Raw genomic sequence first — 25,539 nt, forward strand, 5'->3', positions numbered from 1 at the left:
CTCCCTAACCACACTGAGTAACTCCCCAATAGCCTTGCCCTGCTCAGAAACCACCTTAAGGATTTCATCTAGAGTTGCAGATGACCTATCTGGAGCTTCACGGGTACTCTGATCCCTTGCAACCGCACTGTCACTTAATATGGGCCTGCTCTTGGCAACTCTGGTGCCACTAGGTTTTTCTTCCATCGACCAAGCAATTGCTTCCTGACGTACATCAAAAAGCGTAGACTCTGACTTTTCCCTCACCATCTTGCGAAGCTCCCTTCGCAGAGTGGAGTCTCTTACTCCCTCCACAAACTGGTCTCTAACTGCCATCTTTGTGTCTCGTACTGCATCAGGCCTTTGTTTAAGGGCTAAGCGGAGGATCTGGGACAGAGCGTGTGAGTACTCAAAGAAATCTTCACCTTCTAGCTGGAAACGGCTAAAAAAGGTTTGCAGTAACTGTGCTACACTGCGCCTCTCACCATAAGCTTCTCTGAGAAAACAAAATATTTCTTCGGGTTCAATTTGCTCTCCCCCAGTACATAACTTGATCTCTTCAAGTGCAGAACCCCTGAGGAGGGAAAAAATGAAGTCAACCTGATCATCATTACCCAAGCCTCTAGTTCTGATACCCCTCTGTACTTCATCAATAAACTCCTCTACAGAACGTCCATCTACGGTTGCATCCCCACTAAAGGGTTGAATAGGTCGCTCTCGCGGCAGATATACATATGACCTACTTGCCCCGTCACTCAAAGCAGTTATCCTGGCCATAGCCTGGTCATGTTTGTTACTCAGTTCTGACAATTTTGCCTGAAGCTCAGTGACAGGGTCCCTTGCGGTGGCCCCCGCCAAACCCTGGTCATCGTCACTGTTTGTGTCTGACATAATGAAATGTCTGTGTCCAGATTAGTCTTTGGTCAGGATGCAGAAATTGCCTTAGCAGTCTATTCAGCTAGGTGCCACTGATGTCCTCTTCTCCTCTGGAAAGAATCCTTCCCTCGATCGAAATCACCCTCTTCTGGAAAGACTGGCCACTGCTCCTCTGCACACCTCTGGTATGGCCTCAATCGTCCGATCCTTTCCAATCCCTCGCGTCGCAGGTGACCACCACTACAGTTATTTCTTGCACCGTAAAATAACCTACTTAAACGGAAACCCATAAAAAACAAAATCACTGAGCTGCCACTTTTGCAGATACCCCACTCCTGGTACCAAATTGTGTAGCCTGGCTAAATTAACCAGCCCAGAACACAGATTATCTTTGGGGTTCTTTTAATCTGAATGATAAAGTAAGTGCTCAGAAGAAAATAACAAGGTTGTAAAAATAAAGAAATAAAATTGTTACAGACAGCTCCTATCCAGTAACAGCTTTGTGCTCTGGTAACCCACTGCTACTGCAGGTTATTTCCCCAACTTTATCAGCATCTGGAACTCAAGGACATCTAGCGTCATTTCGTGTCTGATATAAACCCAAACATAAATAAAACAAAACTTAGCAGTGCAAAAATAACTGTAGTGGCTTCTCCTGCATAGATACAGAGCCAAGATTAAACAGTTAACACGGTACATTTCCCTCTTACCCACAGAGATAGTATAATACAAGTGTGAACTCAAATACATACAGTGCATTAATCCAGCAGAAAACGGAATATGGATCCCTCTGAGACGAACGGCGAAGTTGGTGGCAGCTACTCCTGGTGCCTTAACTGTTGCACACTTTGCGTTCAAAACAGATCACGCAGCGAAAAAAGGCATTGCACACCCACATAACACCAATGCAAGCTAGCACTCGTGCATGTCTCCGTAGATCCCCATGATCCCTTCCGCTCTCAGAGGTACCCCAAAAGAAAAACAGTGCCATCCAGTGGCATGTCCCATAATATCGAACTTCCACCCGGCTACATATGTTATATGTGAGTTTAACATTAAAGCTGTTTTGAGTTCACGATTGTCTCCGGAGTCTGCACCTTGGGTCCTATTCCTGTCTGCACACAGCCACACATAACAGAAGATTGCGACCAGAACATGGACCCTGCAGACTCTTTTTCCTCGGAGTTCAACGGTGAGATGATGCGGATGGTGAGCCTGCTCGACCGCATTGCCCAGTCACAGGATTTACGGACTATGGTAGTCGGGCTAAGTGCAGTAGATGCCATCATTCGCCATAACCCTCAGCTTTCTCAGTTTACTAAGGACACTAAGTTGGACAGCACCATTACTGCCTGGAGAGAGCAAGTCAAGGCTGGTGAGCTTGCTCTCTCACTCACTACATCTTCCCCACCGCTGCCCCAGGACAACACACATTCTCCTTCTGTCTCAACATTGCCACGGACTTCCTCTCCCTCCCCACACCAGCCGGGTTCTCGTTCGCCTGCGTTTTTCCTGGCAGCTATGTGGTCGGACGATGAAGAGGTCTCTGTTTCTCCGCCAGTTCCCTCATTCAGAAGGAAACGACGCCACCGTCGCTCCTCTCCTCAATCTTCTGTTCTGTTGTTCCCGCTGGGGGTTCTGGAGAACCGCTTCAGCCGTCTATTCCCGTTGGAGGGTCCGAGGAACTGCTTCAGCCGTCTGTTCCCGCTGGGGGTTCTGGAGAACCGCTTCAGCCTCCTGTCTCCGCTGGAGGGTCCGAGGGGCCCGTTCTGCCTCCTGTCTCCGCTGGAGGGTCCGAGGGGCCCCTTCAGTCGTCTGCTCCCGCTGGGGGTTCTGGAGAACTGCTTCAGCCGTCTCTTCCTGCTGGAGGGTCCGAGGAACCGCTTCGGCCTCCTGTCTTCGCTGGAGGGTCCGAGGGGCCCGTTCAGCCTCTTGCCTTGTCAGCTGGGGATCCGGGAGGACCCAGCCAGCACATCCCAGTGTCTGCCGACGGTTCTGGCGAGGCCATTCAGCCACCACCGCCTCCACCGCCTGCAACCTCAACATCCACGCCGCCCGCAGCATCTGCTTCCGCCTGGTCCGGTCCAGCCTCTGCAGCTCTGCCTGGTCCAGCCTCCGAGTGTTCAGCTTCGTCTGCGCCTGAGGTCCCCATGCCGTCTGGGCCTGCTCGTTTTGCTCGTCCTGCTCGTCTTGCTCGTCCTGCTCGGCCGCTTTCCAGGCCAATGATCGGACGTCATTGCCGTCATGGACGGCCCCCTGAACTACGCTGCAGTCATGGACGGCCCCCTGAACTACGTCGCCGCCGGTGCCTCCCGCCCACCCGCCCGGCCTCCTGGTCTGCTCGGTCACCGCCGGTGCCTCCCGCCCACCCGCCCGGCCTCTTGGTCTGCTCCCTCGCCGCCGGTGCCTGCCGCCTGCCCGGCCCCCTGGACTGTTTTCTGGGCTCTTGGGCCGTCAGCCGCCGGGCCAGCCCCCTGAACTTTCTGTGAACTGTTTTTCCTGGCCGCCTGCGCCTGTCGTGAGCTTGTGTTTTGTTATGTTGCTTTCCGGGCTTTTTTTTTTTTTTTTTTGTTTCTGTTTCTGGCTCCTTGTTTGGTTTTCTCTAGTTGCTCTGTCTCCCCTGTCTGCTGTATCCCCTTGTCTAGTTCGCGTCTCTGTGTATCCTTAGTTGCGATATCCCCGTGTCCAGTCAGTGTCTGTGTCTGCCCTGGTCCCACGTCTCTGTTCCCTTTGTTATAGTGCCTGCCTGTGAGTCTGTGTTATGTTTCCTGTTTTACTTTGAAAGTCCATGTCTCATGTTAATGTGTCTGGTTTTGCTTCCCCTTGTTTCGTTAGGCCTGATTTGCCCCAGCTGTGTTTCCCTCCTGTTACCCATTCCCTGATTGCTCCCTCTGTGTATTTGAGCCCTGTGTTTCTCTGTGTCCGTGTCGCGATTTACTGTTTACCTAGCTGTGTGTTCTGTCAGTCCTCCGGTTTAAGTTTATTTTGATTTTTTTCCAGTTATGTTATATTTTGAGTTTAACATTAAAGCTGTTTTGAGTTCACGACTGTCTCCGGAGTCTGCACCTTGGGTCCTATTCCTGTCTGCACACAGCCACTCATAACACCCGTGGCGGCTGCCGGTCCGAGTGTCAGGTGAACTGAACTTCAGGATCTGTGATCCCAACTGAATTTAAGAAGATATAAGTAGATGTTACATTTAAAAAAACATTACTGCCTTTATGCTCCCTAAAATGCTAAATCATGCTAAATACTGAAGCTGTTGGAAACCAGGTGCTTTCCATATGGTATTGCATGGTGAATCTGATGGTACTTTTCTGTGTTCATAATTCAATGAATTTTGACAAAATGCAGCCCTGGATCATGACAGCATCACTGTGTTTTACAGATGTCTGCAGACACTCACTGTTGAGTGTTCTCTCCTGATATTCTTTGTATTTTAATTAATTTTAGTAAACTTTTAACCAAATATGTAAAATTTGGATTCACCACTCTGTCAGGCATGGATTGTAGTTTCAGTTCTTATAGAAATCTGCCTTTTCTCCCTGTTTCCTTTCCTAAAAAATGGCTTCTTGATAGCCACCCTTTCACTGAGACCATTTGTGGTGAGGTTTTGGTGAACAGTACATGGATCTACTGAAGGTCCAGATGTATCTCTCAGGTCCTGTGTCAGGTCGTTGCTGGATTTTTTTTTTTTTTTAAATTGTTTTTTAAATTTTTTTTCCTGTTTCTTAAGTACATGGCTTTCAGAAACTGTTCATAGTTTGTTTTTTGTTTGTTTTTTGTTTGTTTTAGCTCTGTCACTTCTTTTGTCCTCCTCTTGTACAGTTGTCTCTAATTTATCAAGGACACGCTGCACACCACAGTGAGGTATGCCAGGTTTTTGCCTAATACATTTTGAGAATCACCTTGTTGGTGTCTGCCAAGTTGTGTTATCTTTGGCTAAAGACAGTGGAATAAATGTGTTTTTGCAACAGGCTGCTAGTAATAGAGTGCCTAAAGATACAATTTAAAATCTGGTATTTGCCAAGTTCGCTGTTATGTGTAGACACAACACTTGCAGATCCCTTATCATGCTTTAATGATACATAGGTCAGTATTTAGTGGTTAAACAAAAAACATTCCTTTCAAAAAGGTGTCTTGAGACTTTTGTACAACATCATCATGAGCCTTTATATTCTAAAACCCACCTGCTGAACTCTAATTGCCCAGTTGTCTATATAACAACAGCTAAGCTCAGGCTTCATTCTACTGTGTCCCATCGGTGTTTTCCCTCTCCCTCTATGTTACGGCTGCCTCTTTACCTCAGCTAAAGACACAATCCTTGCATTATGCATGTGGTCTTTATTAAGCAAGTCAGGACTGAGTTTATTTGGCCGAGGTGTAATTAATGTGCTGATATTCTTGCTCCACAGTGATATTGTGATTCCAGATTTGAGTTCCACCGCTCCTTTTCTTTGGAACGTGAAGACGCACAGCCTCAGTGCACACATCCACCGCCAACTGACTTTCAAATCCCTTTTGATGTGATATTCACATCCTTAAGAGCAATCCCCTGAACAGTATCTTTAGAATCTCTTCTCTACAGCCAAGCCTTAATCCAATCTGCTGTTCATAACAAAACCCTGTTGCTTTGGGCCTCCAATTAGGCAGCTTAGCTGGCTTGTGGCGAGCAAATTACGGTCTGAATGGATTTTATTTCTGACTGTGCTATGACGGAGGCACCTCACGGAGCCAGTTTAGCTGCATTATTGTGATAAATAATTAAGGTTGTTTACCAGTGGGTTTGTTTACTTTAACACCACACCAATGTACTGTTATGTGAGTGTGCGAGCAGTCGGCTTAGCTTAATGACTTTTATATTTTTCTATCAGCGACACCGGAGGTGCAATTCACCTGAGGTCAGCGTGACAAAAGTGGACTGAATGCTAACAACTAGCAAGGTCAGGCCTGATGTGACCTGCCACAGGTGTGTGGAGACAAACTGTTATTTCCGAGGTCAGAAAAGCAGGAACAGCATTCCATATTCCCCCGAAGTTAGCGAGAGACTTGTTTCCTTTAATTGGACCTGGAATCACTTCACCAGATGGCAGTTGTACAATGCTTCTCATTTGAGGTGCAGCTCTCCACTTGCCCCATCTGCCAATGTTGTTGATCAAGCTGAAAGTAAGAGTATCACTGTCCCCACAGCACGGTGGATATACAGGCTGCTCTTAGAGACGACAGCAGTGAGGGTCGTTTTTTATTGCTCTAATTAGAGGTGAAATGCTTTAATCATTCTTGGCAGTGTGAGGTTTGGTTATCAAATAGTTCACTGATATCATCTTTGTTAGGTCAAACCTCAAATGGAGCGGGTGAAACAGAACAGAGGAAGTAAACTTTATAACTCAAAACAGCATTATGATCACCAACTACACATCCAAAACTATTATACGAAGCAAAACCTGCACAGTTACGACAGCAAATAAGTAATTACTGTGGAACCGGATACTCAATATGACATGAAAAGATTCAGAGGGGCTGCAGAGCCAAAAAAGCATTTTTACAAGTTCATGTAGTGAGTTCAGCTTGGTTTTCACATTTTATTTAAGCTGTAGCTTAAAAGCGTTGGCTCCAGTGTCTTTGTGTGCTCCATTCTGGGACAAAAATACCCATCAACACTGCACTCTTTAGTTCCTGCTGGCATTGTAACAATGATTTATTTTTGTAATTTTCCTTCATAAAGTGTGTGCGTAATGAAAATACAGATTGATTTAGCAGGGGGAAAAGGTGCCCTGCGGAGTTTTCATGCAAACAAAGTCATACTTACATTCAGCGTTTGCTCACCATGCACATACCTTCGAGGTCTAAGAAATATACAGTTTTCACCTCAATTTTAAAGCCAGTTTTGCAGGTCATTTGGAGCCGTTGTTTACACAATGCTTGCTGGTGTGCAATCTTCTCTTTGCTCTCGCTTCTTTTTCATTATTCTTTGTGCCTGTTGTTAAATAGCAGTTTCTGCCATTCATTAGCAGTCAAGAAGAGCATTACAACTTTCTGGTCTCTGGGAGAGTGAGCTGCAAGAGCACTCCATTCATCCCCAGATATAACATTTTTATTAAAAGATAAAATATATATATATAGATAGAGATAGAGATATATATAGATAGATCGATAGATATATCTATATCTATCTTCGGTCCACAACAACATTCAAACCTCCAAACTATATATCACAGCAGTTCTCAAAACCATCTTGTAAACCTTCCCTTTCACTCCTGTCACCCTCATACTCATCTCCACCTCGCCTGCGCTCTCATTTTCACCCCTTTTGTGCTCTGTCCAGTGCTTTGTATTTGTAATATAGTATTTAAACTCGTTCTTCTTCCCCACCTCTACTATCTACTAACAGATACACATCTTCCTCTCATTTACACGCAAGTATTTTGTTTTGCTTGACTGACTTTCATTCCTCTTCTCTCCAGAGCATACCTTCCCCTTTCCAGGCTCTCTGTCATGGGCTGTGTTTGAATTTGACTTTATTTATTTAAAAGGGACAGTGCAGTTTAACATAGTGCAAGTACAAAACATGAAACTGATGTAACACACATACGTTTATAGCTATTGCTAATTTTCAACAATTGTCCCTTGTTGGGCTTACAATCAAAATAGGTACATTTCACAATAAAACATACATTTTCATAAAACCAAATTACATCATGAATACAATTAATAGATAATAATTTAAAATAAAATTAAAATCATTAGTTAAAATGACTACATCTCTGATTTCCCTTTAACCAAACTTTAACCTTCAATGTAAAGGATCTGGTGTCTGTAATCAATCTGATTTCGGTTGGAAGTGTGTTCCACAGATGGCAGGCCTGTATGGAAAAAGCTGACTAACTGAATGTAGATCTGCGATATGATATCTTGCAGTTGCCGTTCACCTTGCTCCTAGTAATACGATTACTATCTTGTCTCTGGATGTATCTATTGAGACACTCTGGGGCCATCCTATTTATACATTTAAAAACTAATTTAAGAAAACACAAAATGATTAAAACTCTTAAAACTAAGTAGATTATATTTCTTTAAAATGTGACAGTGATGCCACCGAACAGATTTTTTATCCAATATTTTTAAAGATTGGTTATATAAGGACACCACAGGCTGAATTGTAGATGGTGCTGCTTGGGTCCAAACTGTCAATATGAAAAATGAGAGAATATCATGGAATGCATAAATAACTGAGCCGCTGAAGTTAACTCACTCAGAGTTACCCAACCCTTTGCATTCCGCTGTATACACGGGGTCCGGCTATGCAATTAGACTTAACTTACATAGACCAGTATCATTATATACAGATATATACAGTAAACGGTCAGTATTGGAGAAAGGAAAGATTTGTATCTATGTCTCCAGTCAATCATTGGAGGTTCAAAGGTGGAAAGCACTGGCTATATCTAAGTTCACCTTGTAGCACGCAAAGACAACTCTATCTCCCTTGGGCGTTATAGCAACTCTGCCCTTTACGTCATTGATGTTTTCCAACTCAGCAGAGGGTTTTCTGCTGATACCTCCTTGTGTCACCATAGCCATGGGCTTTGACGTCATACTGATTGTGTGTGACCTCTGGGACACACGCCTATGGAAGCACTCTCCCTCAATGTGCTTTTGTTGCGAAATAGCCTGAAGGTGGCTATGATACAGTAGCTTTATCAAGGCCCTTTCTTTCCCGTGCCGTGACACAAACACAAGCCAGCTTTCAGGCCCAAATTTGATTTAGAGGGGCTGTTAACACAGCTGCAAGATGGCCTTGTGCCAAAGCGAGGAATAAATTTACTGTAATTATAGTGATATGAACATAAATCAAATGCTGACTATAGAAGCAACAGATCCCTCATCATCTCACTGTCTCTGCTACTTTTGTTCTTTCTTAAATATCAATCTAAGAACAAGTACATTGCAAGCATGCATGTGTTCAGATATGCAGAAATAATGACCTTTATGGATTATTTATTCGATTTTTTGACTCAGCGGACTTGGCAGAGTTTACCAAAGAAAATTTGGTGCTTGAACAACAACAGACTAGTAGAAATGGATACAAGAGGCCTTTAATCTTGGGGATAAACATGGATAGTTTCATTCTATGCTGTCAAAATATTGCCCTACCAGGTCAGTATGATAAAATAAACTACTGTGTACATTGTATTTAGAAAGTCAAAGTCAAATTTATTGATATAGCACATTTAAAACAACAACTGTTGATCAAGGTGCTGTACATTTAAGATAATCAAAAGAGATAAAAACATAGGAAGACATGATAAAAATTAAGAAAAACAAGCATAAAATGAGAAGATTTGAGGAAGAATTAAGACAAATACAAGTAGTACAAATGCATTCTGATTTAAAAGTCAAGGAATAAAAGTGGGTTTTCAGGCGGGTTTTGAAAGTGTCCAATGTTGGGGAGGTCCTGTTGTGAAGGGGCAGTTCATTCCACAATTTAGGGGCAGTTTCCAGAAAAGGCCCGAAACTTTGCTCCTCTGTGCTTTAATCTGGACCTTGGGACAGCCAGGAGCATTTGATCTGCAGACCTCAGCGATCTTGCAGCAGTGTACCAATTTAAACGATCAGAAAGGTATGAGGGTGCTAACCCATGCAACACCTTTAAACCCAATAATAAAATCTTAAAATCAATTTGAAAACTAACTGGCAGTCAGTGTAAGGATGCTAGTACAGGCGATATGTGGTCTTGCTTGCGTGTGCCAGTTAGTAACCGTGCTGCAGCATTTTGGACCAGCTGCAGTCAGCTAACTGATGACACACTGACACCTGAGTAAAATTATAGAGATAAGAATAAAGTTGAAATTTTGAGATTGGAATTCAAATTCTACTTCAAGAAAAAAGGAAAAAAGTCACAATGGGGAGCTTACAGTTATTGTTTCAAGGCAAACTTTCACAGCTCCTATGCCTTCTACAAAATGTCTTGTGTAGATGAGTTAGTGAAACAACTTGACCAGCCAGGCTATCTTGTCTTCTGACACAACCATCGGTATCATTGTCAATTGTCAGCCATGTTATTTTGTACTAATCCAGACAACTCTTCCAAGTTTGTGTGTTTTTTTTCTTCTGACCAGCTGCAGCTTTCTGCACCATCTTTTAAACATTCTTATACTTATCACCACACTGTGTGAGAAATCATTTCCTTATAAATAACAGATTCTGATAGCTGCCATGGCTGCTATATAGAGGAGAAAGCAGCCATGGTAGTTTGTCTTGAAACAACAATTATACTCTTCACATTTCAACTTTTTTCTTGAAATAGAATTTGACTTTATTCTCAAATATTTTTGTTTTTAACGTGGCCCTAATACTCTGTTGTAGATGTCAGGTAGGGCTACACTGCTTTTATTCTGTGGCTAAAGCATTAATTGTATTGGAAACACGATGACCAGTGCTTTTTGCTGGTTATTGTTCTATAGGGCAAGTGGCGTGTTTTACTGCTGGCAGATTGTGACAGAACGATCCAGCCAGACTGGACCCAGCAGAATTTGTTTTTTGAAAATTTCCAGGAGTTTCTTAACCAGCCCCTCATTTGCCCTGGACGGTGGTTGTTTCCTTTTCGCCTGGAGGAAAAGGAGGAATTCAGGCAAAGGATCTGCAGTTCGGTTCATGCCTGGCCCCAGACCAGTCAGGAGTGTGATTGGTCAGCTGCAGTGATGGTACTGGACAGGGTGGGCCATTTATATGGATACACCGTAATAAAATGGGAATGGTTGGTGATATTAAAGTCCTGTTTGAACACCTTTAGATTCCCCATTATACAAGCGCAAAGAGGAGATGTTAGTTCTTGATTCTGCCCAACTAAGGCTGCAAGAAGCAAGAGCTGAGTAATGTACTCCACTGATGCAGTGAAGGGGGAGAATTCACTTTCCTCTACCTCATTCATGTGTTTGTCGCAGAGAGAGTGGGGCCTCTTACCTTTTGTCCATGCCCTCCTGTCTTCCAGAGACATGTTCCCAGCACTGATGCATGAAATTGTAAAATTGCTAATGATGTTTTCCTTGCATATTGGTTTCCCTTAAAATGGTTCTTCCAGGACTTTGATTGAGGAGTACAGAGTGTGTGTATGTGCTAAGGGGGCATGCTCGAAGACACACATCCTCCATTTTTCAATTTCTACAACGCAGACTGCCAAAAGTGCTTAATGTGGGTTATAAATTTAATTGGATGGATAACTGTGCCCTTTGTTAATGCCACCTTTGCCATGTCCTTGACTTTTCTTTACACTCTTGTATTCCCTCTAACTATGATTATGCTAAGGGCTCGGACCGGCAACCTTCCGATTACAAGGCGAACTCCCAACTCTTGAGCCACGATCGCCTAAAGTATTTGCCCCCTTCCAGATTTCTTAATTTTTGCATATTTATCGCACTTACATCGCACTTCCTCCACAGGGATGTGAAAGCCTCACTGCCAGTTATCGCAAATGCTGGACTGCAGCTCTTACTGTCAAGGGTGGCACAACCAGTTACAGGTTCATGATGACTTTTTCACAAATGGCCTGGTAAATTTAGGTAGCTTCTTTGCCTTTAACCCTTTACAGCCGATCGGAGCGGGCACGCTCTGTTTTGCGTAACTATTTTTAAATCCCAGTAGCACTGCAACCACGTAAGCTAGCGCAAAAATTTTTTTTGCATATGAAACCGGAGGAGTTGTACTCACATCTTATGCCATCAGCTTGTCCTCGGTCACGGTTTCCTTCCACATAAAGCTTTGCAAAAACTGCATAAAAAGCGCTTGCAGGAACAAAAACATAATATTCCAGAAACACGCTGTGCCGGTCCGATCAGCTGTTCATAACACTTCCTACGTTGGAATAGACGTCAGCGCGAACTTTTGCATTTCCGCCATTACCTGCCCGAAACCGGAAGTGACGTCATTTTCGCGGAAATGTAGTCTTTTTTACTATCAGGTCCTCAGGGCCTATACTCGTCTTTTTAAAAGTTATCTTTGACTTTATGACTTTCTGTGTCGTTTCTGGGATGCTTAGGACTCATATTCCACTGCTGGAAATAGTTTATTTTGATGCATATGCTGCTTTTTTGCAAATTTGCAGTATAATATTTATTTTCGTTTTTCCTGCAGTGTATAAAAATTGGTGTATTTCAAAAATAAAACTATGAAGACACTCAAAATAAATTTCCTGTGGTGGGAAACTATTTTGTGCAACTTTTTTGTATTTACAGTTTTGAGGGATAAGCCTCTTAAATTTCTCTAACTAGAAATATATGTTAAAAAACAAAAACGATTTTCAATTTTTTTTGTAGTTTATTGCACTTTTTTGCAATTTATGTAATTACTATGCACTTAATGAATACATATTATTAAAATCTGGGCTATAATGGTTGTATTGATGTATAGCAACTTCAAATGCTCCCAAAAATGGCTCCACAGCAGGTAAAAATATAATATAAGCTCTGGCGGACTTGGTTCTATGGTAGGTCTTAAAGGGTTAAATGAAATCATTTAAAAACACACAGCGGCATGACGGCATGTTGGTTAGCAATGCTGCCTCAGAGCAAGAATGTGAACTTAATGGCAGTCCACTTAATTTCTTTATTTTAACTCTACCTCACTTTTGAGGTTCAGTTGAATTTTAGGGTTAGGGTGCATAAATTCAAGACCAAAATAATTTGACCCATGTCACCAATTTTCAGATTCCAGCTTCAGTCGCACACACTGTAGTCTAGAAGGCTTCATTCAGTATGGTGTTTGTCTAAAAAGAGCCCTGTATATCAGTGTATATAAATGACGGAGCTTACAGTGTGTTCATTGTAGGCTAAACTGTGTTTTGCAAAGTGTGAGTGAACAAAGACACTGAAGATCAGCGCACTTCACACAGAATAAGGCTGAAGACTATAAAAGTTTCATTCACTGACATAAATAACTGCTGCTGTTTCAGTGCCAGCACGTGACTGTGTGTGTACTTTTCAGTGTGTGAGTCTGATTTCTCTTTTTCTAAATTTAGAGTGTTTGCCTTTTTTTGTAGATTCATGAAATGGTGTTGAGAAGTTGAAACAGGCATTTTAAGCTGTAGCATCCACCACAGATGCTTCGGCTTTTTAGATAAGTCTTAATCAAACAGGCCACTGAACGTGTGTGTATATTTCTGGCATGGAGAATGGCTCTGTTGTTTTGCTGTGTTTTCAGGGTCAGCCTTGGCCTCGCCTCAGGCCACGTCAGCCAGTGCTATCAGGCTCAAAGAGGAGCCTCTCTTCACACGAATAATAATTAGGAAACTCAGTGCCAGTTGACAAAGAACTGGACCATCTGGGTTCGATCCTTCTAGCCTTACACAGGCCCTGCTGTCCAGTGTGTGTCTGTCTGATGTGCTGCAGACTTCAACTGTGTGGCAAAATAAAGCTTTTTATAGACAGCAGAACTGCCACAGTGCATTAGAATCTGTGAAGGGCTGTAGATGTGCTGCACTTTTAAGAGGGCTGTTTGTCTCTGAGTGAGAAAAGGTTTCAGTCCATGTGCACAGAAAGAAGTGAAACTTTCAGTATTATATATAAATATTCTTTTTAGCTTTACGCTATCAGAAACATGCGTCTAGTTCCCGGACTACTTGGTCTGGATCGTGGTGCTAGGACTTCTCTCTGTAGCAACAAAATCCACAATCTCATTTAAGATTCTGAGGTCAGGCGAGATGGAATGTATAATCCCTGCAACATATTCAGAGCCTGCTCAGGGATCTCCTCTTAGTTAGACATGCATGGAAACCTCCACAGGGTTCCATCCAAGGGGCATGCTCATCAGCTGCATGTATATCTGGGATGGATCAACCAACAAACTGTCCTGTTGAGAAGGAGAAGTGGTTCTGCACTCACCATAAGTGCACTTTAAAACCTGTAAAGCATTTCATTTGAGACGGACCTATGGGGAAAAAGGCACATCGGTGGCTTTTAGTTATGTTTCAGTTTGCGCTCATATGGCCCGTTACAGACAACTAGAAGCTGTGAATATCAAGTCAGACGGACAGATAGGAAACCTGTTTTTGACATTCCACAGGGGCTTCATTTAGTTTCTTTGTGTTTCAAGTATTTAAATGATGCTAGAGAACCAAGTCACTGATTCACACACACACACACACACACACACACACACACACACACACACACACTGCTGGGATTAACAACAGCTGCACAAGTCTTTAAAGTAGGGTGGGAGGCAGAGCTTTTAGCTTTCAGATCCCTCTTTCTGCATTGTCCTTTCTGTTTACTTGAAGTTTTGCATAATTATTTTGGTCAAATGCCATTATTTGCAAATAATTATTTATAATTATATCATTGGAGGTTACTTTGATTAGTGTTAATTTCACAACCAGTAAACCTGAAAATTCCAGCACATTTTATTTCCTAATTGCACAGAAAATATACAAAGATTTACTTTGTAGTAGATTGTGTATGCTCCCCCGTATATAAAAAAGCACTTAAAAATTACACAGTGGAAGACAAGAAAAAGTTTATATGCATTATGGATGTGCTGTATCATTGATAAACACCTTTATAACTTAGATTAGAAAGTTTAGAAGTATGCATATGTGTGTGTGTGTGTGTGTGTGTGTGTGTATGTTTGTGTGTGTGTGTGTGTGTGTGTGTGTGTCTGAGCGCAAGCTATGAGATGTGATGAGCAGGAATGCAAAATTGGTAACAAACCAACAACGAAGAAGAGAACAGAAAAAGAGGAAGACGAGGAGAGGAAAAAAGGAAAACTAGTCAGTAATACCAACATGGTGCTAGAGATGGGTAAGAGGTGATGAATTTGCATAAGCATTGTTAGAAAAATAAAGTAACATGAACCAAAACATCAGCTGAGTTGATGATAATGAAAGGACAGCCATGGCAGCAGCAGCAGTAGCAAAATAATTGTTAAATATGCTAATTGTGCATTCTGTAACAGTGGCTTGATTTGAAAGGAAAGAAAAATAAAAGCCACTGAGCAGCAGCGTCACCATCACAGGGCAGAGAGGCAGCTGAAGGGGGTCAGGGGGGAACTACAACTTCCTGTATTCGTTAAGTTTTTGCAGTGGAAACATGACTTTTGGCTGATGTTTAAAAAATCCACTTCTTTTTTAAATGGACAGCATGAATTGGATGGAAGTTGAATTTAAATTGTTCCAACCTTTGAGAAGTTAATGCAACCTGATTTGATGAGCTGATTTAGATGAAAATCTACTTGTGTCACATTTTCTGACAAGTTCAGCTGCACACTAATTATATAGGTAATCCCTCTTGCAGAGACTCAGGTATTCACTCTTCACTTGCCATATAAATGTGATCCATGCCTAAAGTGTAAGACAAGAGTGTATGTCTTTTCCATAAATCAGTTAGCTTTCAAATCCTTCGGCAGAGAATATCTGAATCAGAAGGAGGTGTTAAGTTACTTATTAGAAAATGTGAGATATTCACAAAGGAGCTAATCTTCTTCAGTTGAATAAATTCTCTCTGCTTTCTCTCACCTTGTCAAGCTGCCTGCTTGCACAGGAGCCAGTAAATTAAGTCTAAGCCTGTCTTCTGTATTCCTGCCATGTGTCATCTCATTTAGCTCCTGTAAAGAATATTCCCTGTTGATGATCCCGACCCTGCTCAATACCAGAAATCGGTAAAAAAAAATATAAAACTCCTTCTCAGCTATATTTACATTTATATGTGGACTTGGATTTTCTCAGCTATGACAGATATTTATTCATCTTCAGGCACACAATGTCTACATTCCATATACTGGATTTTAACTTTATTGAAGTTCAAAAGTTATTATTTTTACAGAGTTCTGACACTTACATATACATGACTATGTACTTTTTGGCCAGTCCTGCTCCTTTGTGGTTCTTGGGCCAAATCACTCGAAATGTAAAGCATGTAGGTAGTCCTAACACTGCACAGCAGTGTTACATTAAATTTTGCGTGTGCAAAATGCTTAATCACAAATGCATTTTTCACAAAAACACTACCCCCTTTTTAGGAATCTCCCACCTGTTCTTGGAAAAAACACCTTTTGTTGTGATTAGGCACTGTGCACAGACACCACATGGGCAGCCTCCATCTTTTATCGTTGGTATTTGTTTTGAAAAGTAATTCTCTGCGGGATCGGACCTTCTGGGTTTGGTTACTAATCCCAACTGTGCACTGTCAAGTTTTATCCTGAATATTATTCACAAAAACTTCAAAATCAGGAATAGTAGAAAACAATATTTATTTTGTAGTTTGCACTTTGTGGTAAGCCACATTTAATTTGATTTAATTCTAATATTTTATTAGTAGAGTACAAACTGGGTTTGTGGAGGAATGTATGGGTGTCAGAATGTTTAACTGTTCATGCAACCTGTAGAAAAGCTTACTTGCCAAAACTTGGAACTCCAGCCTCCAAACTTGGTTACTTCTGGCTCCAAGAAACTAACCTGGCAGAGGTTACTACTCAGGTTTAAAAAAGCTATTATTAAAGGGCAATGTTGGGTACTTCCATTTTTTATATACAGTAACAGCTTATGATCACTCATGCTAATGATAATTATACATTTGTTGTGTTAGGGAGGGTCATGCTTACAAGACATAAACACCAGTTTAACTCCAAATTTCAGTAAAACATATTTGCTTTTCAACATGTGTAATGTATTAGAAAAACAACCTTTTTGTATTCCTTCGTCTGGCTGTCTTAAGTGCACGGGGGTTGAGAAACAGCACTTTGAGTCAGCCATTACACAGCCAGACATGAGCGTGAATGATGAATCACTGATTTCCCACACTTTAACTGGACTACAGAAGTTTTATTTTCCTGAGAATAAACACTTGATTAGAATCAAATTGCTAGAATTAGATTTTCTGTTCACATCTCTAAACTGTGTACAACAGCGGTCCAGAAAGCTCAACATATTCCACTCATCCATCAGTCATCCTTGTTCCTGGCTGTCCACGGTAAACTCTGGACAGGTTGTTAGTCCATCACAGGGTTAAACATTCAGACACAACACTCTGACACAGTAATGAACAATTTAGAATCACTGTTTACTAAACTTCAGTGAATCGTATTTGTATGACTCCTGTACAGTGCTGTGAAAAAGTATTTTGCCCCTTCCTGATTTCTTAGTTTTTTGCAGTTTTATATTTCTCACACTTCAATTTTTCAGAGTATTAAACAAGTTTTAATATCAGAGAAAGATAACCTGGGTAAATACAAATTGTAATTTTTAAAACTATCCCAAAAGTTTGTGCTGTAAAACTGTTACAAATTATGCAATAAGATGAACTGCAAAAATAGCACTGTCTGCACATTTTAGCCGCAAAAATGACATTAACAATAAAACTAAAGAAGCAGGCTATAAAACATGTATTCTACTTTAAAACGGAAACAAACACCTTTTTCACAATCAATCAAAATCCAAAATTTCAAGCTGCCATAGTACAGTTACCCCAAATATACCAATCTGAGCTCAGGTGGATTTCTTAGGTGGTTTAAAAAGCAAAGTCTAAATGTGTCCAAGCAATAGCTTTAAGTCTGATATTTGGTATGATGAAAGGGTCTAGATGCACCCTTCTCTCTAATGTGTCATCTTTACTTTTTTATGTCAGTATGTTCACCAGGGAAGACACAAAGGACAACTGTCTGCCTTTCCTGGACTGCGCTGTGCACATCGAAGAGAACGGCAAAATCAACATCGAAGTTTACCAGAAGCCCACACACACGGACCAGTACCTCCTCTTTGACTCCCATCACCCTTTGGAACACAAACTTGGAGTAATCAGGACCCTACACCACCGGGCAGAACGTGTTCCCTCTAAGCCTGAAGGAAAAAAGAAGGAACACACACATGTAAAGGAAGCACTCAAAACGTGCGGCTATCCTAAATGGGCGTTCTTAAAGTCAGCAAAGAGGCAAAGAAAAGAAGACCAGACACCAGCGAGGGAGGATAAGAAGGACAGACGCAACAACATTGTCATCCCCTATGTAGCCGGTGTATCAGAGGAACTCAGGAGAGTTTTCTCCAAGCATGACATCCCAGTGTATTTCAGACCCAGCAACACGCTCAGACAGAAACTGGTTCACCCGAAAGACAAAACGCCAAAACACAAACTTAACAATGTGGTGTATGCTGTACAGTGCAGCGAGGAATGCTCAGACCTCTACATTGGAGAGACCAAACAGCCACTTCACAAGCGCATGGCACAACACAGAAGAGCCACCTCCACAGGACAAGACTCAGCAGTCCATCTGCATCTTAAGGTCAAAGGTCACTCTTTGAGGATGCCAATGTTCACATTTTGGACAGAGAGGGCAGATGGTTTGAAAGAGGAGTGAAAGAAGCCATCTATGTCCACTGTGAGCGACGATCTTTGAACAGAGGCGGGGGTTTACGACACCAACTCTCTGCCATCTATAATCCAGTTTTGAGATCCCTCCCCAGACGCCTTAACGCCCACTCACATCCTGGGCCATCTGACCTCAGGAATTCGCATGATAAGGTGGGGCCAGGTTTCACAATGAGCTCACCTTAAACTCTGGCTGATTGGGACCCACACCCAGTTTCACACCTTGGCTCAGGCGATTAGAGGATCATCAGGGGGTCCTTTTGTCCCTCTGTGGGGGGAAACTCCCACTAGGTTTATATCTGGGACTCTCCACCATTTGACCTTAGAACTGAAGAAGCTTCTCGGATGAGAGGTGAAACGTCTTCAAGCAACTTACAGAAGTCCAGACGCTTTTCTTTGCAAGCTCCTTTGACTACGATGACCTGGATGACTGAGAACCTTCACAGACATATGTGGTCTGACAAAATCGCCTCTGCACCATGCGCCCCCTTGTGATTTTGGCAGTTGAAGTTACTCTGTAATGACACTAAAATTACATAACTTGTGTTTCGTAAAGACCCCGGAGAGTAGAGAAAAAAGTAATATTCTCTATCCAAAGAAAGAGCATGACAGAGTTCTGAATGAGACTGTTTAAATGATAGCTACTTTTCTGAATTACACAAATTTTTTACATCCCCTTGATGTGGCTCAATGAAGGATTTTCTCCAGGCTATGACCCCAAGTCAGGTTTTTATGTACTTACTGCCTTCTGACCTGACCTCAGGAGCCATTATTACCAGTCCTCTGAGGTCCTGGTGGTGAGCAGTGGGCATGATCATGCAGCAAAACTTTAAATGCTGCTTTAACATAAAAAATAGCAGTTAGAAGTCAGAAAAAGTAGGATAGATCCCATTAGTAGACATGAAAATGAGGGTCTGATTTGTGTTTGTGTGATGTTAAAAAGAGCATAAATTATCAGTTAACCTTCAACAGATAAATAAATAAAAGAAAAAGAGAATTCTCTGAACATCTGCTGCCAAAAGCTGCAGTCTGTTGGCTTGGCAAGTGGAGATAAAACCGTCTCAACGCATCTTTTCTGGGGCTGTGACAACCTCTCTGAAGTGCCTCATGTCTGAGTGATAGTGGCTGCTGGTGCCCAGACCAGTCAGCCAGTGGATAAAACTGGATCAATGTAACAGTGATGGTGTTTTATGGTGCCAATAAGATGCTCTCTGCTATAAACATCGAGATTCAGTAATGGACTGGGGTGGTACTTGTAAACCCAGAGTGTACTTGCTTTCATGAAATTGGATTCCAGTGTCTCTCTCTCTGGTTAGTGATGAGTGGAATTCAGCTGTTTTGCTGAGTCTACAGTACAAGAACGGATTCCACAGTGACCTAAAAATATGTCTCTTTTTCCTCCATGCTTCATCTCATAGACGCATTATAAAAATGGATCACATTTATATCCTCCTTGATTATAGTTATCTCCCGAGAGCTTCAAGTGTGCTTACTGCTGTTTTCTGCCTGTGCCTGAATTTTTGTGTGCTCATATTTAGACTGTACTTCAAATCTTTGATGCACATACAGTAGACGTATAAGAAACCGTGGTCTTTAACTGCTCAGCCTATTTTAGTTCCATTTAATTTTCTTCAGTTTTATTTATGTCATAACAACAGTTGCCTCAAGGTGATTTATATTGTAAGGTAAACCTCCTACTATAATACAGAGAGAACCCTCAGATTGAAAACAATCAGATGACCCCCTTGTGAGCAAGCACTTGGCAACAGTGTGAAGGGAAAAACTATCTTTTAACTAGAAGAAATCTCCAGCAGAACCAGGCACAGGGAAGGGCGGCTATGTACAAATTCACACTTTCATGGGAATATTACGCTTCTCCTCATTCTGGTATTTTTCCTTTCAAGATGCTGGATCGAGAGGCGGGAATGCTGAGGTATACAGAGGTACATGACAGAACTAATTTAAGATGACCTGGAGGAGAAATCCATCAGGAGGATGGGAAAAAACTCTTGTGGTAAAGGTGAACTTTCTAATAGACCAAACAGGAACAGTGTTAAATAAGACTAAAGGATAAGCAGGATGTCTGCTGTGAAAGCATAGCAGCTTCAGTGGTCAGATTACCTACGTGTTTGAGAGCCTGGCTTTCATTTGGAGAACTTTCTGAAACTTGACTTCTATGGAAATGTCCAGGGCTGGATCACTTAGAAGCCAGGTGACTGGCTAGTTGGTTAAAGGTTAGCTGTTGTAAAGACTAGCAAACGAAGGATCATTATGGATGCATCTGGTGTCCAGTAAGGGAGCAGGGTGGTGGCTCACATGCTGGAGTCAGGCCCTTAACCACATTGTCTCAGGAGCATCTGAGAGAACAGAGTGGCCAGCAGACTCCATCTAGGGTGGAAGTTTCACTCTCAGGAAACTATTCTTCTGCTCAAGAACGTAAGAACTTGGCCAACTGGAGGAAGCTGATGTAACTCACTATGACTTACTCTGTGAGGAAGGTGTAAGAGAGCTCAAACAACAACCTGTCTGAAATAGCTGTTACACAACCAAATCCTTTTTAGAAGCTATAAAGTTCTGAAGAGGAACACTCAAAGCTCCATGTTGACATTGACAAAAAAAAACTAAGACATTGGGCCCTGTGCCAGAAGCAATCACCCTGGAGGACTGACTCTGGGCTTTGCCCATCACATTTTCAGCAAGTAGTGTAAAATGCGTCTGTGGTTGCTGGATTGTGCTGTCAGCGCTCAAAAAAGGGTGTTAACCAGTGAAAAGGGAATCTGTTTTTCTCAGATCAGTAGGACGTAGGGAGGAAAAAAGGTTCAGGCAGGATCAGTGTCAATAGTCTGAGGTCAACAAACTGCATCCAGGTCAATTTTTAGACACCAGTTTGTACATTGTCACTTTATGGTGGAAATCTCTTTAAGAGATGACAGGTATATAAACCTCACAGCTTTCATGCCAGTGAAAGAGTTTTTCATTCATTGTTTTCCCTAAAATGTTATCATCTTCACTGTCATCAAACTGACCATGATCATCCTCCCAGGTGGTCCTTCCTCTGGGACTTCAAATGGCCAAAAATGTCAATTATCAAACCTCAGGTTTTCCTGTCCTTCAGGTGTTGTTACAGGTGGTGGCAGTTAGACCCAGTAGGATATTTTTTGATGGTGTTTGTGTGCCAGACTCCTGCTTGACTCTGGCAGCCCGTCACAATTCTTGAGGGAGGGATTTGGAGGGATCCTATAAGTGAAGAGTTGATCTCTGTAGTAAAAACACATGGTGTATCAAAAAGAATTGTATTTTTTTAAAGCAATGGACATACAGTGGGGCAAAAAAGTATTTAGTCAGCCACCGATTGTGCAAGTTCCCCCACTTAAAATGATGACAGAGGTCAGTAATTTGCACCAGAGGTACACTTCAACTGTGAGAGACAGAATGTGAAAAAAAAATCCATGAATCCACATGGTAGGATTTGTAAAGAATTTATTCGTAAATCAGGGTGGAAAATAACTATTTGGTCACCTCAAACAAGGAAAATCTCTGGCTCTCACAGACCTGTAACGTCTCCTGTAAGAAGCTTTTCTGTCCCCCACTCGTTACCTGTATGAATGGCACCTGTTTGAACTCATCATCTGTATAAAAGACACCTGTCCACAGCCTCAAACAGTCAGACTCCAAACGCCGCCATGGCCAAGACCAAAGAGCTTTCGAAGGACACCAGGAAAAGTATTGTAGACCTGCACCAGACTGGGAAGAGTGAATCTACAATAGGCAAGCAGCTTGGTGTGAAAAAATCAACTGTGGGAGCAATCATCAGAAAATGGAAGACATACAAGACCACTGATAATCTCCCTCGATCTGGGGCTCCACGCAAGATCTCATCCCGTGGGGTCAAAATGATCATGAGAACGGTGAGCAAAGATCCCAGAACCACACGGGGGGACCTGGTGAATGACCTGCAGAGAGCTGGGACCAAAGTAACAAAGGTCACCATCGGTAACACACTACAACGGCAGGGAATCAAATCCCGCAGTGCCAGACGTGTTCCGCTGCTGAAGCCAGTGCATGTCCAGGCCCGTCTGAAGTTTGCCAGAGAGCACATGGATGATACAGCAGAGGATTGGGAGAATGTCATGTGGTCAGATGAAACCAAAGTAGAACTTTTTGGTATAAACTCAACTCGTCGTGTTTGGAGGAAGAAGAATACTGAGTTGCATCCCAAGAACACCATACCTACTGTGAAGCATGGGGGTGGAAACATCATGCTATGGGGCTGTTTTTCTGCCAAGGGGACAGGACGACTGATCCGTGTTAAGGACAGAATGAATGGAGCCATGTATCGTGAGATTTTGAGCCAAAACCTCCTTCCATCAGTGAGAACTTTGAAGATGAAACGAGGCTGGGTTCTTCCAACATGACAATGATCCAAAACACACCGCCCGGGCAATAAAGGAGTGGCTCCGTAAGAAGCATTTGAAAGTCCTGGAGTGGCCTAGCCAGTCTCCAGACCTCAACCCCATAGAAAATCTGTGGCGGGAGTTGAAAGTCCGTGTTGCTCGGCGACAGCCCCAAAACATCACTGCTCTCGAGAAGATCTGCATGGAGGAATGGGCCAAAATACCAGCTACTGTGTGTGCAAACCTGGTAAAGACCTATAGTAAACGTTTGACCTCTGTTATTGCCAACAAAGGTTATGTTACAAAGTATTGAGTTGTATTTTTGTTATTGACCAAATACTTATTTTCCACCCTGATTTACGAATAAATTCTTTACAAATCCTACCATGTGGATTCATGGATTTTGTTTTTCACATTCTGTCTCTCACAGTTGAAGTGTACCTCTGGTGCAAATTACTGACCTCTGTCATCATTTTAAGTGGGGGAACTTGCACAATCGGTGGCTGACTAAATACTTTTTTGCCCCACTGTAGAAGCTTGTGGTGAATGTTAAAATGCATGACTGAATATTTTACGTTTTACATACAAAACTTACATGGTTCACAAGTACTTTAATATTTGTCTCCTTGCAGACTTAGAGCATATGGCCATACAAAAATCCAACTCGTCTGGCAGGCAGCTGTTATGCTACCTGCCAGCAACCACGTGAAACATGAATTCCTTCTTTCACAATGACAGTGCATTTTTCAGTCGCTACCATACTTAAACTCCGGTCTCCTGCTCAATACGATGCATGTGCCACTCGCTACTAGTACTTACTACTGGCTGACCCACCTTCTAACACTTCTTATGGATTTTGTCAAAATAGCACGAGTGAAAATGTTTCCTTTCAGAAGTGGTTCCATTGGTCTTTTTCAATGGTCAGAAAAACAATTGATGTCATCATTCTGTTGGTTAAGTTACAGAATCCTTCTGTTAGCAACCTTCATGATTTTATAAGTTCTTAACATTCACCAGGTCACTGGCAACTATGTAACAGGGGTAGGGATAGGTAGTTTCAGGAATTGGAGGATGCTACCGCTTAAATCAAAGGTCTAATTTACTAAAAATGGCAAAATAGCATGTGAGCCCAGTCCCCAAATAGCATCATAGGTATGGTTAGTTTTACAGGGAATTTCACTCCACTGGGCCCACATCCTCATTTTAGGTTTGACAGCATTTTAGTAGATAAAGGTGAATGGCTTTAACATGACTTGAGCTCTGTTTGGGGAAGGCCTCGAAGGGGACTGGCGGCCTGTCAGATCCCCATGCACTAATCAGAAGTGAAGAAGTGAAAGAATTGAAAAGGTGAGGGAGGGTGGGGCACGAAAACAAGAACAAACAGCTGAAGGAGGAGGCCTTGGAGGAGGTGCAATTCCAAATGAACTCGAGTAGTAGTTTATGCTGTGAACATGATCCAACCTTGTTTCAGCTAAAGAACTTCCTGTAGCCATGTATGCTTTGTATTCTGGGATGTGGCAAGGTGCTATAGATGTGCAAGGTTCTGTACAGGCTAGCAACTAGCTGTGAAATGAATGTAAACTCTCATTGTTCTCCAGAACACAACACCTTCATTCTGTGTTTACCCAGACACATCTGGCCAATATGGGGACAGAATATTCTTGGTTTGTAGTGATGCATTATGGTTCTCTTGGAGTTTGATAGGATTATTGTTTGTGTCAAAAGAAACCAAACCATGGATCAGAGTAAACACACTGTAGGTGAGAAAACATCCTCATTCTCTTACACACATTTTAGTCTAGAATTCTACAGAAATAAAATTTTCATTTGGGTACATTTGCATTTACATTTGCAGATCAAATACAATGTATGGGTGGTAAGTAGGCTATAATGCACATTAGCTACTAACGGATTTGATAGACAGTATTTGCAGGGTGATTATCCTCACCTCAACAGTATTTCTACAGGAAGCCTTCTCTAAACTTGCGTAGTTCAGTCAAAATCATTTTATGTGTCTGAAGTATAACTTTTTTTCTCCAATCCACCAGGACCCGAAAAGGGAAATCTTAGCCTAGCAAAACTGTGAGTTTGGTGTGGTTAAAAACTTTCAAATACTTTCCTCTTTGTAAAAAAAAAAAAAAAAAGAAAAGAAAAGAAAAAAGCTTTTGTTACTCTGAGAGCAGCAGTAGGCTATCCCCTCACTACCACCTGACAGCATTTGGAAATCAAATATTCTTTCTTTCTAAAAGGAAAAAAAAGAAACCCCACTAAAAATGTTTGGAACTTTAGTATTGTGTGCCGCATTATAGCTTTCCAGGCTACTTTTCATGCAGAGGTGACTAAAGATTAAAAACAAGAGCCGCTGTATTTTGCCTCACTTAGTTTTCCTTCTTCTGCCCTCTTTCTGTACTACTTCTGTACATAAACACACACATCCATTATCTCTCTCTTGCAAGGTTATGGTCCAGTCCCTGAATCGGCAGATTGTGCCGAGTACGTATCAGGAGGTATTGTTCATGTCGACAGACCTTCATCCACTGAGCTTTTGTTTTCTGTAGAGAAAACATAGTGAGTGCCTCTGGAGAAATAACACACCCTCTACAAATCCCATGTAATGTCAGTGCATTCTACACCAGAGCTGGGAAGCAAGCACCTGTCAAAACATCTTGACAAGGTAATGGAAACAGCCACCATGTTAACACTCGCAGAAATAATTCGATACCAGACTGATGGAGGAAATAAGCAGGCTGTCATGTGACCATATTAGATGTCCACAGCCCAGGCAAACAGCTGATAAGAGATTTAAACAGCTAAACTGGTTCAACTGCAAAGATACTGCTGGTTGTATTGTGCATCTGGCATGTGTTGATTGCAATGTGCTATGCCCTTTAAGCAGATGTGGATGACAGATGTTGCTGTCATGCATCAATCTATTCGAA

This window comes from Rhamphochromis sp. 'chilingali' (genome assembly GCF_963969265.1).
Source record: "Rhamphochromis sp. 'chilingali' genome assembly, chromosome: 7".
Taxonomy (NCBI): domain Eukaryota; kingdom Metazoa; phylum Chordata; class Actinopteri; order Cichliformes; family Cichlidae; genus Rhamphochromis; species Rhamphochromis sp. 'chilingali'.